This window comes from Rhinopithecus bieti, unplaced genomic scaffold (genome assembly GCF_001698545.2).
Source record: "Rhinopithecus bieti isolate Rb0 unplaced genomic scaffold, ASM169854v2 scaffold_30764, whole genome shotgun sequence".
NCBI lineage: Eukaryota > Metazoa > Chordata > Mammalia > Primates > Cercopithecidae > Rhinopithecus > Rhinopithecus bieti.
The window spans coordinates 236,484-246,711 of NW_016813573.1; positions in this window are offsets into that span (position 1 = coordinate 236,484).

The window sequence follows — 10,228 nt, forward strand, 5'->3', positions numbered from 1 at the left end:
AAAAAAAAAAAAAAAAAAAAAAAAAAAAAAAAAAAAAAAAAAAAAAAAAAAAAAGATACAATCAAGCTGTCTATCTTCAATTGGTTAATTACTCAATTCTACCACGAGGAAGAAATTATTACAAGGTATTAGAAAGCCTCACCATATTACTGTAAGTGTATATTCTCAAAAAGACAGTTGTCTATTAAGAAAAGCTGGTTTATGAATTCTGTATCTCTGTACTGACTTACTTCAACTAAACAACAAAATAGCATTTGAGTTTTTATTCCCACTCTGTACAGTGGCAAAACAAAGCATGAATTTTTTAGAAAACTGCACAAGCATGAAATCTATAAATATAGCATACCTTTATCATACCTTGGTAGAAAATATATTTTGTAAAGTGTGTTTAAGTAATAACATACTCTCCCAAATCTCTGATCTTTATATTTTTCTTTTAATTCCTTTATCCTCCAGAATACAGCTCATGGAAGGTCAGAATGTATAAGAATCTGTTTATTGGATACCTTCAAAGTCACTAAGGTAGTTGCTTTTGTCCCCAACACATGCTAATGATATTGACATTCAGTTTTCTTTTTCTTAGTGTTATCTTCTTCTTTAGGCCATTTGCTGTGTCATCTTGTTATATTCATGGCTTGAAAGAGGAATCTAGTTCTAAAGCTTGAAGTGGTTTATTGATCCTAAAATGAGGTAATTCACTGTCCAACATAATTCAAGCCTTCAAAGAACAAAAAGACCAACTACGCATTTCTCACACAATAATCAGGAAGAGAAGTCTCAAAATTCGAAATAGCATTGCTTAAGCATCCTCACAATAATTTATTCAGATCAAAATCCAATCATTAAAATTTACTCTGAATCACTCTCGTGATGTATCTCCTTAAGTAACAGTAAGATTCCTTCATTTGTATAACATTAGTAATTATTGCTAATTGTCCTAATAATGCTATCTACCTCTGGTTAATTCCTATCATTGTACCTCCTACCATGTGATTAATGTCAGGAGTGGGGAATTTTATGTATTAAATTTCTTCTTATAGGTTACACCCTGGAAATGTGAGGGAAAGTATTTGTGGTGATGGGATGTCACCCAACTGTAAGATTAACAAAGAATAACCAAACAATAAAAGGAATCATACATTTTCTAAATCACCAAGAGTAAACCAAATTATAATTTTGTTTTAGAAACATGAGAGTGAATATTTATGGTACAGATAGTCAGCTCTTAGATGGAATATTGAATCTTTTTCTTAAAGCTATTTGGAGGAGATCATCAGAAAAGGTGTGATTACTTTTTCTTTATGTGATCTCGGCCCCAAATATTATTTCCACAAATATTTTTTGGGGTAGAGATAGTTTTGTGCTTCAGAAGCTAATAAAAATAGCTTTTTTATTTTTTTTTTACTACCTGAGAGTCACCATTTTAGGAATTACTAGTATTATCTCATTTTGTTCTTATAGCAGATACTATTTACTATCCACATTTTATTGATAAGGAAACTGACAAAGAGCTTAAATAAGTTGCTCAACATCATGCAGGTAAGAGGTGGTAGAGCTGGGATTTGGTTTCAGTGTCTTACTCTATTCTAAACCATGCCATTTAATACAGATCATTATTTGTAGATCTATATTTTTAAAAAGGTTACTGTTAGCTTGAACAGCCCATTCACTGTACATTTTTAAAACAATAGCTGTACACCATTAGAGCTGGGCAATTCTAATTCATTAATTTTACAAATGAGAAAGTTGATACTCATAAGGGTAAGGTACGTATCCAAATGTCCAACATCGGGTCACCCATTGGTGTGAGAGGTAGCTTAAAATCTAGTATTCTCCCTCCTAACTCAGTCCTCTTCCCACTAAGCACACTGTCACCAATATACCCTTATCAAGTAAATCTTTATTAAGATAAAGATTGCAAGTTTGTAGTACTTATTAATAATATATATCTTTTGTATAAAAATTGTCTCCAGGCCAGGCGCGGTGGCTCACGCCTGTAATCGCAGCACTTTGGGAGGCCGAGGCGGGTGGATCACCTGAGGTTAGGAGTTCAAGACCAGTCTGACCAACATGGAGAAACCCCATCTCTACTAAAAGTACAAAATTAGCCAGGCATGATGGCGCATGCCTGTAATCCCAGCTACTCGGGAGGCTGAGGCAGGAGAATCGCTTGAACCCAGGAGGTGGAGGTTGCGGTGAGCCAAGATCGCACCATTGCACTCCAGCCTGGGCAAAAAGAGCATAACTCCGTCTCAAAAAAAAAAAAAAAAAAAAAAAAAAATTGTCTCCAAGCATAATATCACTTCATGTCTTATAGCATATTTTATAATGCAACACACACACACACACACACACACACACGCACACGGGGTTTTTTTTCCTGATTTTAATTTTCTGAGTAGAACACAAGAAAATCCTTCTTATGTCCTTCAGGAGTAAAGGCAATGATCACTCTTGTTCAGAAGGTCATATTTATATTATTTTAGATATTATTGCATCTTTTTTATAATGTTAACATGTTTCAGTTTTTGAAGTCTTCAAGCCAGTGTGTGTGTGTGTGTGTGTGTGTGTGTGTGTGTGCGCGCGCGTATGTTACATTATTGGGGATTGGGGCACATGGTACAATGAAAAATACAGCCACAGCAATAACTGGCTCGGAGATCTCCTATATCAACCTTTAAGTTAAAACTACCTGGGTAAGAAAGGGCCACATACATCACAAAGCATTCTTCAAAGAAAATGTTAATGCATAAAATCCTGATATGAGGTGAATTTTCATTAAATTGTTTTAATTTTTAATCCAGTTGAATTCACAATGATGGTACTTTACGGTGCATATATAATACTTATGTGCCATCTTTTATTCATGCAGTACTAACAATTATGTTCAGGGAGTTATTTAAAACAAGAGAGAAAATAGAAGTAAGATTCAGCCTTTTTCCTATGGGTTATAATCTACTAGAGGGCTAGACAAGACAAAACTAGTGGAACTAGAGAATGGTTCAATGCTTTAAGGGAAAAAGAATGTAATAACAAATTCCTCTGGCAGTTGACAGGAAGGAATGGCATTTGCTAAAATATAGTAAGTGCTGACAGTGTGTTTGGGTCTTCAAGATGGTCCACTGAATCCTGCCCTGATCCTGCCCTGAGCTCAGACTAGATTCAGAAATAGAAAAGAGGAGCAGATTCCTGCCAAAAATCATTGCTTTAAGTGACAAAGACTAAATTGTGGAAGTTATAACATGAGATGGGTCTTCTCGTCCTCTCCTCCAGTTAAAACCCAACTCTCAAGAAGAAAAGCAGAGGAGGTGAGTTGTCCTGTTTGTTCTTCCTGAATTCACCAATGAGATTAAACCACTCTCTTCTGGTAAAAAAGAAAAGAGAGAGAGAGAGAGAATATGAATTACAGAAAGCAAAACACTAATACTGGTTCTATAATGAAATGGGCATGGAAAACCAAAGCAATGAAAGGGCATCATCATCATCATCATTATCATTAACATCAGCATCATCATCTTGGAACTGTTAGACGATAAAGCCTATTCTAGGGTGACATACATGACATGGGCTTTTGTTTAGTTAAAAAGAGATGTCACACAATCTTCAGTATATATCCCTTTTCAAGTTCCTGTATTGGTCATCCTGGCTTCCCAACATTTGATCTCTTGTTTATTGTTCTGACTGAACACCCTAAGCCCTCCCTCTGAAACATAATAATTTTTTCTGTCTGGAAGAGGGCACTTAAAAGAATAAGTCAGTGCCTTACTGTGCTCATACTAACAGATGTTAGAAAATAGCTCAGGCTGGGAGAAAGAGCCCATAACCAGCTGTTTCATAGCCTGTAATTACAGCCTTAATAAATGAATCATTTCCTTCAGCTGGCACTAGTTGGGATCTAAGCATAGCATTTTGTGTGTTAGCTATTCTGGAAGCATTTCACTGCTTGCTGATACTTTAGCACGGAGGTCTGTGAATCAGGTATCTAACAAAAATCACCCTGATTGTATATAAAGTATATGCAAGTTTAGTGACTGGTGGTGAGCTCATATGAGAAAGAGAACTTATTAAGTCCTTGGTAATCTAATTGTTTTAACTTATTAGACTGTAGCTTAGAATATAAAAATCAAACTATAAAATATAATCTGCTGTACAGTGTGCTAATTAACCAGCTGGGCCAGCTTTTATAGTCTTAATTTTACTGATTTCCTTGAGGACATAATCTAGTTTGGTGACTCAGAACTGTATCTCCCTCCTGCTAGGACTTAATAGTAATGACTCTTGCTTTTTTTTTTTTTTCCTCAGGATGTCAGAGACTTCATCTTTGTTTCTTTTGTTAGATGATATCCTTTTCACATCAAAATCGCATTGGGGACATTGATATTAGACATTGTGTTCTAAAAGTCCAGATTTTCCTATGTCTATCTGCACATTTTTTTCTCTGTGGTGATTAATGGTGATATTTCAGAACAATGAATCATATTTCAGAACAATCATCCCAGAGTGAAATAGAGGAGACAGAAATAAAGTAGCAACAAGGGGTAGATTGAAGATAAGAATGCGGGCTTGGTGCAAAGACAAAGATGAAGTGGGAAATCAATTAGCTGCAAGCTTCTTCAAAATAAAGCAATGTGGGATGTGAAGAAGGGGAATGAGCAATAAAAATCAGTTCTCTTCCAAGCCTTAAGCTTACAAAGCAATCCAGCTAGGGAGACAAATAAAACAATACAAACAAAAAAAAATCTTAAAATAACATTTTTGATGAGAAAGATAATATATGCTTGATATCAGGCATTCATAAAATATAAAGAAAAAAATTACCTAGAGATCACCATTGTGAATATTTCTATGCATTTTCTTACAGCCTTTATTCTTCTCTAAATTTTCTTTTCTACTCATCTGTAATCATTTTTTTCTGTGTAATTTTGTATTCTCCTTTTTCAGCATTATGCCATAAACATTTTCTTAAGTCAACATAAATCTTCTGAAAACATCTGTATGACTTTTATTGCTATTTTTTCTATCAACAAAATTTACACACATAGAAAAATTTAGAAAATAAAATAAAAGCTACTGATGCTATTGATTATATAAATGCACATACATTTATGGGAATTCTGTAATCTATGTATAACATGTATGTGATCACATTATCTTTATTATTTTGTGATATACTTATTGTTACTTAGCAATATAGTGTGGACATCTTTCATTTCTCTGCCCCTGTCTTTCTATGTATATACACGCATGATTTTTAATAAATACATAGTGGTAGTCTATAATTGATTTAATCTATCATATACTATTGGACTTTCATATTGCTTCCAAATTTTACTTTTACATGTAATTATGCAATTAGTTTATACAAATATTTTGCCATTTTTTAGTGATTTTGTAAAAAATACATTTTTAGAGTCTATAAATCTATAAATTCATACCAATTAACAGACTTCCCACTAATCCTTGTTGCATACAATAGTAAATGGGTAATTCCCTTAATTATATTCAATTTACTAGACAGATGATATCTTTAATGTTTATTTCTGTTAATATTGATTTTTAAAGTTTTTAAATATAATTTGATTTAATATCTTTGGTTTTATTATAGTTATTACATATTTATATATTGTTTATTTTGTAAGTGGCCTAATTTTTAATTTCTCACTTTTATACAAGGAAATAAGTCACATTTTTATTATTTATAATTGTTATTTTGTTGACTACATGATATCATATATATTTAGCATGATGAATATAAAAGAGACTTTTTCTGTATCGTCTATATTTTGGCTACAGCTTCAAAACTGAGAATGATATGGATACATACCCTCACGATTTTAATGGAGGAACTAGACAAAACCTATACATCCTTCAGGAGCTGAGTGCTTCAGAGACCCATTCATCACCACTAACAACACCCAGAGATTCACTTTTGATTTACTAAGATGGAATACTTAGAGAGGAATTTGCAAAGAGAAAACTGTTGGTTCTCCTTCCCTTCCAATCCTCAAGCAAAGTGAAGGCAATACCAAGAGTGCTTGACTCCACCCTTGAAGGTGTGGAGCACAGATAATGGAAAAGACTGGAGGCAGGATCAGGCTAGAGCAACCACAGAGGCAGAACCAAGAGACGAGGCAGTAGTAGAATGTGGCCAATGTGTCTGGAGTGGGGTGAGGTGATTTGGAAGGTTTCCCTAGAGGCAAATGGTAGACAGCCATGTCATCTTGTGTGATCTCCCCAGGGTGGTAAGTCAGTTTTCCAGTTGTTCAGGCCCCAAATCATGGACTCACTCTTGACTCCATATCTCTTCTGTAGACTACATCTAATTTTGCTCCCAATCACCTCTTTCAGGGTTGCTGCTGTAATCCAAGTCTCCATCATTTCCGGTTCAAACTGAAATTGTTGTTGTATGTTTGCTTCACTTCCTCCCCTGGTTAGTTTCAACATAGCACTCAGAGTGGTTCTTTTAATGTTTAACTTAAATTATATTACAGCTCTGTTCAAAACTCTATTTCCAGTGGTTTCATGTCTTAAAGTAAAAGCAAAAGTCTTAAAATTGCCACATAAGGTTCTATGTTATTGTCTCCCCATACATATATTTGTTCCTTTCTGAGCTAATTTCCTAGCACTTTTCCCCTTCTTATTGGGTTACACAGAGGGCACTGCTCATTCGGCCTTCAGCTTGCCAAATGTGCACACACCCCAGGGTCTTTGCACTTACTGTCTCCTCTGACTGGAACATGTGTCCCCAGATATGCGTATACTTACTCCCCTAGTATATTCCAGTAGCATCTCTTAGACCACCCTTTCAGAAAGTCTTTCGCTTGCCATCCTTGATATTAACATTTCCTTCAGTCACCTGATATCCTCGAATTCCATTTTATTTTTCTATCAGGCACTTGTCATGTGACATCTTTTTATGTGCTTATTTCTTTATTGTTTTAGTCTAACATTAGAATGTGAGCTTCTGGAGAAGGAGGAGTTTGTCCATCTTGTTTTCTTTGTCCTATCACCATAGCCTACTATAGAGCAGAACACAGAGAAAGTATTCAATAGATATGTGTTGAATAAATGATAGATGCTTCTGATTTAGAAGCAATACTTTACCCTCAAGTATGCTTCTTTTTCTCTTCTTTGTTCTGTTAGTTTTTCATTATTTAATATTCACAGCCAGGCATGGTGGCTCATGCCTGTAATCCCAGCACTTTGGGAGGCTGAGGTGGGGGATCGCCTGAGGTCAGGAGTTTGAGATCAGCCTAGCAATCATGGTGAAACCCCATTTCTACTAAAAATACAAAAATTAGCCAGGTATGGTGGTGGGCGCCTGTAATCCCAGCTATTCAGGAGGTTGAGGCAGGAGAATCGCTTGAACCCAGGAGGCGGAGGTTGCAGTGAGCATTGCACTCCAGCGTGGGTGACAAGAGCAATACTTTGTCTCAGGAAAAAAAAAAAACAATAAAATAAAGACTCATAAATTTGCATTTTCAAGAAACAACTATTATAGTTGTTTAATCCTCTCATGGCTAGAATAGCTGGTATATCTATAGCACTTTGACATATGGGATGTGTATTTAGTAACCTCAATTTAATGCTTTAGTTAATACTGTAATAGATAATTTTGTACTCTTCTACACTGTACTTTTGTTATTTAAAAAGCTTTCTTGTAAACAAGTGTCTTCATTTACTATTGCATCTGTAACAAATTACCATAAATGTAACACACCACAAATTCATTATTGTACAGTATTGGTCAGATGTCTGACACTGGTTTCCTTGGGCTGGAGTCATGGTAGTGGCAGGGTTGGTTCCTTCTGGAGGCTCTAAGGTAGAATCTGTTTTCTTGCTTTTCCAACATCTAGTGACCACCTACTTTCCATGGTTCGTGGCCCCCTCCTTCATCTTCAGATCTGCCAGTGTGGCACCTGTGACCTAGCCAGAAAAAGTTCTCTACTTTTAAGGATTTCATGTGATTAGACTGGGTTCACCTGGATTATCTCTCCATCTCAAGTTTCTGAACTCTAATCACATCTGCAAAGTCCCTTTTGCTATACAAGGTAAGATATTCACATATTCTGAGGCCCAGGGTGTGACTGTCTTGGGGACTGGGGACCTTAATTGACCTGCGACAGAAGAAAAGAAAACATTGTTATCTCTCATGCTTGTCCCTGCTGACCTCTAAGACTAATATCTTATTTCTCTCTTTTTCAGAACAGCTCCCTTAAAAAAAGATCACTATCTGTTCCCTCCATTATTCATTTCGCTCTCACTTTTTGAACTCTTGTGGTTAATATAACTTCAAATTCCACAAACATATTGAAAATATTCTCTCTAAGCCTGACACTGACCTCCTAATCACCAAATGTGCTGATCTTTTGCCTCTGTGTATTAAAATAGGTCTAAGAAACTAGTAGACAGCTACACAGTTCCCATAACAACTGGGAAGCATGGAGCCTGATGACTCTGGCCAGCCTACAGAACCCAGATGCCACTCCCTGTCAGGTAGAACTTGCCCCCTGGCCAAGTAATGACCCACTCTTGCCCTCATGTAGAAATGTGGCTCACTTTTCAGGTCATTCATTTCATTTCTCTTCCATGTGTTTGGAACTCTCTAGCTTTATGCTCTTACTCCAGAAGTTTGGCTTTTCTTGTGTCATGTTCTTTGTGTAATACCCACCCATCTTTCTTACTGCATTAACATAAAAATCTTAACTCCTTCATCTTTCTGTTTTCGAAATAAGGTTTTTGATGCCTAAACCAGGTGCCCCTTTTCTGTGGGGAATAATTCTGAGAAAAACAGCTTTTTCTAAAGTTACTTAAGTGCCTCCCTTGTTACGTGGTTACTCTCTTTATTCAATCTTGCCCTCCTTGAGGACAGCACTGAACAAAACCATAGCTTCAGGGCACTGCTCTGAAGATACTTGCTATTGGGCCCTGAGTGAGGGTGACCTCTGGTGGACACAACTGATTCTTTTCTCTCATCATGTGTTATTGCTGCTGTTGCTATGTTTGTTTATTTAAATTGTGGTTAACCATTTTAAAGTGTACAGCTCAGTAGCATACAGTCACATTGTNATTATGCCATAAACATTCTTAAGTCAACATAAATCTTCTGAAAACATCTGTATGACTTTTATTGCTATTTTTTCTATCAACAAAATTTACACACATAGAAAATTTAGAAAATAAAATAAAAGCTACTGATGCTATTGATTATATAAATGCACATACATTTATGGGAATTCTGTAATCTATGTATAACATGTATGTGATCACATTATCTTTATTATTTTGTGATATACTTATTGTTACTTAGCAATATAGTGTGGACATCTTTCATTTCTCTGCCCCTGTCTTTCTATGTATATACACGCATGATTTTAATAAATACATAGTGGTAGTCTATAATTGATTTAATCTATCATATACTATTGGACTTTCATATTGCTTCCAAATTTTACTTTTACATGTAATTATGCAATTAGTTTATACAAATATTTTGCCATTTTTTAGTGATTTTGTAAAAAATACATTTTAGAGTCTATAAATCTATAAATTCATACCAATTAACAGACTTCCCACTAATCCTTGTTGCATACAATAGTAAATGGGTAATTCCCTTAATTATATTCAATTTACTAGACAGATGATATCTTTAATGTTTATTTCTGTTAATATTGATTTTAAAGTTTTAAATATAATTTGATTTAATATCTTTGGTTTTATTATAGTTATTACATATTTATATATTGTTTATTTTGTAAGTGGCCTAATTTTAATTTCTCACTTTTATACAAGGAAATAAGTCACATTTTATTATTTATAATTGTTATTTTGTTGACTACATGATATCATATATATTTAGCATGATGAATATAAAAGAGACTTTTCTGTATCGTCTATATTTTGGCTACAGCTTCAAAACTGAGAATGATATGGATACATACCCTCACGATTTTAATGGAGGAACTAGACAAAACCTATACATCCTTCAGGAGCTGAGTGCTTCAGAGACCCATTCATCACCACTAACAACACCCAGAGATTCACTTTTGATTTACTAAGATGGAATACTTAGAGAGGAATTTGCAAAGAGAAAACTGTTGGTTCTCCTTCCCTTCCAATCCTCAAGCAAAGTGAAGGCAATACCAAGAGTGCTTGACTCCACCCTTGAAGGTGTGGAGCACAGATAATGGAAAAGACTGGAGGCAGGATCAGGCTAGAGCAACCACAG